General features: G+C 41.7%; 1 long non-coding RNA gene across 1 annotated transcript; it reads left to right on the top strand.

Annotated features, from left to right (window-relative positions):
- Positions 1-6,868, top strand: LOC115638497. The gene is made up of 3 exons (XR_003997470.1): positions 1-354; positions 2,695-3,116; positions 3,656-6,868. It is a non-coding gene; the product is annotated as an uncharacterized LOC115638497 (long non-coding RNA).
- Positions 6,869-7,809: the final 941 nt, after the last annotated feature.

Consider the following 7,809-nt stretch of genomic DNA (forward strand, 5'->3'; position numbering starts at 1 on the left):
AGACTAAAAAAAATGCTACCATACTAAACAGCAGAGAAATAGAGCCCGTGTGAGACAAAAGGCATCATTTTAAAAATTGGAAGTCAAATACAAGTGAGGACAATAGAAAGGAGCATAAACTCTGGCAAGTCGTGTGAAAGTATAGTAAGGCAGGCCAAGAAAGAATTTGAAGATCAACTAGACAAGGAAACACAAACTAACAACAAAAGTATTTGTAAGTACAGCAGACTCAGGAAGCCTGCCAAACAGTCAGGCCACTGGACAACTGAGCTGCTAAAGGAGCACCCAAGGAAAACATGGCTGCCGCGGAGGAGCTAAACAGGATGCAGAAGTTATCCTGGCAATTACTGGCAGGTAAGCCTAACTTTATTACCAGGCAAGTTGGTTGAAACTATAGTAAAGGACAAATTTATCGGACACATAGATGAACACAATATCTTGGTGAAGTCAAACAGTTTTATCAAAGGGAAATCATGCCACACCAATCTATTAGAATTCTTTGAGGGGGGTCAACAAGTATGTGGACAAGAGTGATCCAGTCTCTATACTGTACTTGGACTTTCAGAAAGCCTTTGAAAAAGTCCCACATGAAAGGCACTTAAGAAAATTAAGCAGTCATGGCCTAAGAGCGGAGGTCCTCCCATGGTTCAATAATTGGTTAAAAGATAGGGAGGGGGACGGATAGCTCAGTGGTTTGGAGCATTGGCTTATTAAACCCAGGATTGTGAGTTCAATCCTTGAGGGGACCATCTGGGGCAAAAAATCTATCTGGGGATTGGTCCTGCCTTGAGCAGGGGGTTAGACTAGATGACCTCCTGAGGTCCCTTCCAACCCTGATATTCTATGAGTCTATAGGAAAGAAAGGATAGGAAATGCTCAGTTCCTCACAGAAGAGCAAGGTAAATAGCAGAGTCCCCCTAGGCTCTGTACTAGGACCTGTGTTGTTAAACATAAGTCATAAATTATTGAAAAGGGGGTTAACAGTGAGGTGGCAAAATTAGCATATGGTACAAAATTAGCCAAGATAGCAAGTTCAAAGCTGATTGTGGAGGTTACAAAAGGATCTCACAAACTGGCTGATTGGGTAACAAAATGGCAGATGAATTCAATGCTGATAAGTGCAAAGTAATACACATTGGAAAACATAGTCCCAACTACTCATATGAAATTATGGAGTGGGGGTGTGTGTGTGTACAATAGCTATTACCACCCAAGAAAAAGATCTTGGTGCTGTAATGGATAGGGCCCTGAAAACATTGCTGCAGCAGCAGTCAACCCCTGCTTGGATGTCCCTAAACCTTCAACTGCCAGAAGCTGGGACTGGCAACAGGGGATAAAGCAATTGAAATTGTCCTGTCTATTCATTCCCTCTGAAGCATCTGGCACTAGTCCACTATAGTAAAACAGGATACTGGGCTAGATGGTCATGGTACCACACAAGAAAATACTAATCAAGCTAGAGAAGATAGGGATTAGCACAGGTATTGTAAAGTGAGTAAGGCATTGGGCTAAAGTGGAGCTATCATGGGTTTGTACCAAAGAACTATCAGGATGGAGGGAAATTATTAGTGAGTTCCTCAAGGATCTGTTTTTGTAATAGATCTCATTACATATTTTAATTATGACAGTAGCATAAAAAGTTGGAGTGGTGCTAATGAAATGGTGACGGTGACACATATTGGGAGGCACGTAAATACAGAGGAGGATCAAAATATTATACAGGAAGAATTAGGATGATGTAAGCAATAGAAATGTGATTAAATTTAATAGTACAATCTGCAAAATCATGCTCTTAGGGACTAAGATCTGTGTGTTTTAGTCCATCATAGGATGACTATGAGCCATCACTGTGATGAAGCCATAAAAAAGGCAAAATGCAAGCCTAGTATGTATCAGGCAAAGTATTTAATGTAGAGATAGGGAAGTATCATGACATCATACAGGGTAGTAGTAAGACCTCCTCTGGAATACTTTGTACAGTTCTGGTCACTCCACATCCAAGAAAAATTAAATCAAACTGGAGCAGGTGCAAAGAAAGGCTACTAGGATGATCAGAGGAATGGAGAACCCATCTTACAAGAGGAGACTAAAAGAGTTTGGACTCTCTTTAGCTTAGTAAAACAAGGCTCAGAGTGGCTATGATTGTTCTCTATAAATACATCAAAGAAGGAGAACAGCTATTTAAACTAAAGGACAATGTTGGCATAAGAACAAATGGGTATGAACTGGCCCTGAATAAATTTAACCTGGAAATTAGAAGGCTTCCAACCACTAGAACAATGAAGTTCTAGAACAGCATTCTAGAGGAATACTGGGGGAAAACAACCTTACTAGATTTAAAATGGAGTTTGATAAATTTGTGAACAAGATTATATTATGAAGTTGCCTGTGATAGCAGAGTACTGGACTCAAAGGGCCGCCCGGGGGGGAGCAATTTGCCCTGGGCCCTGCAGTGGCCCCCACGAGAATATAGTATTCTATAGTATTGCAACTTTTTCTTATGGAAGGGGGCCCCAAAATTGCTTTGCCCCAGGCCCCCCGAATCCTCTGGGCGGCCCTGGACTCGATGACCAAGGAACTCCCTTCCAGTCTTATGCCCTATATTCCTATGTTAGACAGAATGTCGGACTAGATGATCCTTGCTGGTCTTAGAATCTCTGAACAATCCATCCTAAGCATTTCTTTTTCTTTCAGTGACCACTAGATTAAGTTATCTCCCCTTGATACAAGCAAAGCTCCTTGAGACACATCTGGAGCTTCCTGCTGGTGTCCTGGGGCATCCACAGCAAACCAGTCAGAAGACAGTCAATGAGAGTGGAGCCAAGCCCAAAAACCAGAAGCGAACAAGCAATTCACAAAGAGGGACAGTGCCAGTTTTATTTCTCTCACCAAGAAACTAACGCAGCAAGAATAGTATCTGCTCAGAGAGAAACTCTCAGCTATACTTCCTGCTTGAGCCAAGAGTTAGGGCAGAAAGGAGAATGATGCAAAGAAAGTGTTCCTTGGGAGAGATGATGTGTCTGTGCTTGTACCAAACCTCTGTATTTGCAGCACAATTGGTCAAATGGGGAAATCTTCAGCTGCACAACAGCACTTGGGACAAACAGTCCTGCTGAGTAAGTGGGGCAGTTCCTGAAAATATCTAAATTGTGTTTCTACCTGCTGCTGAAAATATTTCTTCCTTTTCCTTTTTGGCAGAGGATTCTAGCACCACCTATTCTCACCTAGACTTCTGCTTCACATAAACCTGCTTTGTCAGAGACAGCAACAAGCCAGAGTGTAGCAGCGCTGGCATATTAACAAATGCCATCCCTATGCATTATTGTAGAATAGCTATTGTTTTGTGGTTATAATTCTTTCCCCTTACAGAAGTATTTAGAGATAATATATAATTATTATCACTGTACAATAGCACTTGTCAATAGTGCCTTTTTCCTGAGGCTCTCTAAGCACTTAGCCATTCAGTAATTATACACCTGGGAGAAAGATTAGTGGTGGTATTATCATTGAGCAGATAAGGAACCATAGATATTGGAGGGAGGAGAAGTGATTTGCCAAAGCCACATAATGAGTTAGTGGCAGAGCAGGGACCAGATCCAGGAATACTGGCTTCCTTGTTCTAACTCACTAGACTTGTCTTTCTTCTTTCTCCTAGAAGCTGTGTGGCCCAGACAAGAGGTTCCAGGCTGAAATTCCTTGTGACTTTCCCAGTTTAAAAATATTTAATCACAAAGACCGAACTAGAATCAGGGAAGAAGAGGAATAATTGAGTATGAAGAAGTTAAATAGTCTGAGTCCTATTACTAAACCCTTGTTGGTTCAGCTTGGCACCTCCTCAAAGAAGATATAGCCAGGTGTGACTTATAGGCACCTTTTGATGGTGTTTCAGCTCTTGGCCCCTCACCATAGTTCTGAGCTGTCTCCTGAAGACCAGGAGAGTAGTGAGCCTTGCAGGGCTTGCAAGGACAATGGTGCAGATGACACAGAGCAAGTGCCCATCATGTCTGGTTAGATTCTGTCTCATAGAACCTGCACAAGAGGCTACAATAGGAATTAGCAAGTCTAGCATAGTGCTGGTCCCTTCATTCCCACAAGATCTCCTACAAGCGTCACCAGTGCAGTATGATCATAGTGTCAAAGATTGCAGAGCGCTCTAGCAGAAACTGCAGAGGGGTTTAGATGTGGCTCAAGACCAACAAGGGATGGTTCATCAGCTGCAGCAAAACCGTCTCTGGGCAGTGTCAGACACCTAATTATAGTGAATGCAGAAGAGATGCCACTAGAACTTGGATGCCATCACTTTCTCAATAGCTTTGCCGAAAAGAAAAGGATAGATGGTTAGGGTAAGTGTAATGGCCTGTACTTTTTAAGGTGGCTCATTGATATGCTCTGTAGGCAGCATTGATGATGTCAGTATGAGGCCCAGTTGTTCTTTGCTTGCAAGAGGGGCAGGGTGTCTATGTCATATATAACAATCTGGACCCACCTCAGAGCTTCCAGGAGCCTGAGGAATGTCGATCCCCCCTCCCACCCCCGGCTGCCATATTAGTTACTGTGAAACTAGGGTGACCAGACAGCAAACGTGAAAAATCTGGATGGGGTAGGAGATAATAGGAGCTTATACAAGAAAAAGACCCAAAAATGAGGACTGTCCCTATAAAATTGGGACATCTGGTCACGCTATGTGAAACACATGAGCTTTGGACGTGCAGTCACTGGCTGTGGTTGGTAATGGCTAATTATTAGAGCAAGAAGCAGGGACTCAGGAATCTGTCATTCTAGTTCTTGGGCAGGTCCTTCCCCTGCTCTGTCCCTCTGTTTCCCCAATCTGTAAAATGGGGCTGATGACTTTACTGAGCTCCAAGGATTTGGTAAGACTGCTTTGAGAGCATTAGAGTAGAGCAGAGAATTATTATTATTGTCATCAGTGTGTGGTTGAAAGTGAAGAGCATGAAGGATCTTTTGCCCCTTACAGGGGAGGAGGCCAGCTTGTTGTTTTTCCTGGTTCTCTTAAAAAGAAACAACCAGCTGCTGTTGATTTTACATGTTAACCGATTCAGCCCTATATTGTGGCTAGAGCTAGGCTTGGTGGTGGGGCTCCGGCTGCACCCATGACAATGCTGCACAAAGCAGCGCACAGGGAGCTCTGAACACTTGCAGCAGTTTCTGGGTCTTGCTAGAGTTGCATCTCAGAAATACTCAAGAGCAGAGTTTATATGGTGCCGCTGTGGGCCAAGGTGAGGGGGGCATTAGGAAGCTTCAGAACTGAAAGATGGAATTGAAGTAAAGCTCTACTGCCTACAGAAATGGTATTCATTGTCAGCAACAAGACACTACCAAGTAAGAGCCAACGCAAGGGAATTCATTCCCATCCTGAGCCATTAGGACATATTTCACCTTCTGATTCTACTTGAACTAATGAGAGCTAATACTAACCACACTGGTGTGGCAGGACAAACCAATTATTCTTTTAGCAGTTTGCCATAAAAATACTTTGGGGCAAAGCAAATTATTTTTATTTTGGACAACGTCATTCAAGAACGCTGCGCCACAAGTTTGGTCTGAAAAAAACCACACACGTTTTGACTCTTTTTATCTTGTATCAGCGGCGGAGAGCTATGTGTGGTTACAGTTTTTTCTGCTCCTCATTTCTGAGAAGAGAGGATCATATTTAATCATTGTGTCAGTTGGCACAAACACCATGTTTGTAGTGAAATGCTAAAAAAACAGCCCATTTATCTTTCCCTCAATCAAGATTCGTATGATATGGGCTTCTAGCGTTAGAACCTATCAGTAATGAAACCTGTGAAGGCTTCATCTACATAGCTTGTTTACTGTAATTTATTGTAAAGCATGAGGTGACCTATCCTGCCTAATATAACAAACACAACTGCTCTATTCTATACCCAAATGGTGGTGTTGCCTGGAAGACTGTTGCTTTGGCTCTCTATTATTATTCATTGTCATATGAATGAAGAGTAGCTGGAGTGTGAATTGTGATATTAAACAACACATTTCAGCATATGTAATATCTACACAGCTGGCATCAAAGTATCACGTCTATTGGTTGCAGCAGTGGGTGTAGCTAGGTGTAGCAGTAATAGTACATAGATAAGGCCAGAAGGGACCACTGTGTTCACCTAGTCTGACCCACATAACATAATACTGCCAGACAGTTTCACCCAATTTTTCCTGCATCTAACCCATAACTTATAGTCAAGTTGCAGCATATCTTTTGTGACATTGCATTTAGTGGTATTACAGCATATGTTGTTCAAAGGAGCCTAATTTGCCAAGTGAACCAGATTGTGTTGTATAACTGTCCTGTGTATATTAGTTATTTTATTTTTAATATTGTTTTTATTGTTGTATAACTTAGGAGCCCAGTCATGGCCTGGTCCCCTGATTGTGCTAGGTGCTGCACAAACACTGAACAAAAAGATGGTCCCTGTCCCAAGTGCTCACGTTATTTACCACTCCATCAATGTTTTGTCACCTGCAAACTTTAGCAGCACTTCTTTTATAATTTCTTCCAGAACATAGATAAAGCTATTGAATAGCATTGAGCCAATAACGGAATCCTTGGGACCTCACTAGAAACATTCCCAATAGGTGAGGATTCTTCATTAAGGATTACTTTTTTGCGATCTACCAGTTAGCCAGGTTTTAATCCATTTCACATGTGCTACATCAATTTTGTGTAGTTCTCTGCTTAGAGCAGAGTTGTTGAAGCCGCAGAAGGGAAGCTCATGAAAGCAGTTGAAACTGTCAGCTGCAGTAAAACCAGCAGGTATTCAAAGAGAGCAGGGACAGAGAGAAGCTGTGAAACACAAACAGCCAGATGTGTTGATTTAGACAATGAGTTGAAACCTGAAAATAAATCATATGAAATCAGTTTGATTCTTTTTTTCACAGACAGATATATTTATAACTCTCTGGTCTCAAAATGTCAATGAAGGAGGAGACTAGCCCTGGGGACTAGTGTCTTGGCACAGATCCAAAATTTTGTGCAACCAAGAAGAAAGCTAGGAGGTTAAGGTGATGTGCTTGATCTTGTGAGAAAAGTTGCTGGCACTTTTACTGACCAGTGTAACGTCCTTGTTGGTGTAGCTACTATCCACAATGGCAGATGTCAATTCAGAAAGCAAATACTTATGGTTGGGCATAATTATTATTATTAATATTAGTTACAATTTATATCCCAACAGCAGCTAAAGGTCTCAAACAGGTTGGGCCATATTGTATTAGGCATTGTACAAACATCAAATCAATTACAGCCCCAAAGAGCTCATACTCTAAAAAACCCAAGCCACACCCTGCTGTTCTCTTTTTTCTTCATGTTTTCCACTGGCTAATTAGATTTCAAATGATACTAAATTGTGAGGAGATGCACATTCAGTTAGGCTGAGCCCAGGAAAAAATTTATTATCATATCTTGAGAGCTAAGACACATGAAAGAAAATAACATTGCAGTCTTAGGTGCGGGAACTAGGGTGCAGCACCCCTTACTTAAAGTGGTTTCCATTACATACAGGGTTTACAGTTAGGTTCAATGGCTTTCAGCACCCCCCCATACAAATGGTTCCAGCACTCCTGATTGCATTCATCTTGGAACAAGTAAGGTAAAAGATTTGGGAGAAATAATAAAAACAATAGATATTCAGTGGGATTGGAAAACCTGGAAGGGACCTATAGTAGCGGACAGCAAATTAGTTATAAGTTTGTAATACAGTCTTGAGCGTCATACACAAAAGTTTCATGTTATAGCACAAAGTGATGGTCATTTTTCCTCTGGAGATCTTTAGTGCA

Source organism: Gopherus evgoodei, chromosome 22 (assembly GCF_007399415.2).
Source record: "Gopherus evgoodei ecotype Sinaloan lineage chromosome 22, rGopEvg1_v1.p, whole genome shotgun sequence".
In the NCBI taxonomy this organism is placed as follows: Eukaryota; Metazoa; Chordata; order Testudines; family Testudinidae; genus Gopherus; species Gopherus evgoodei.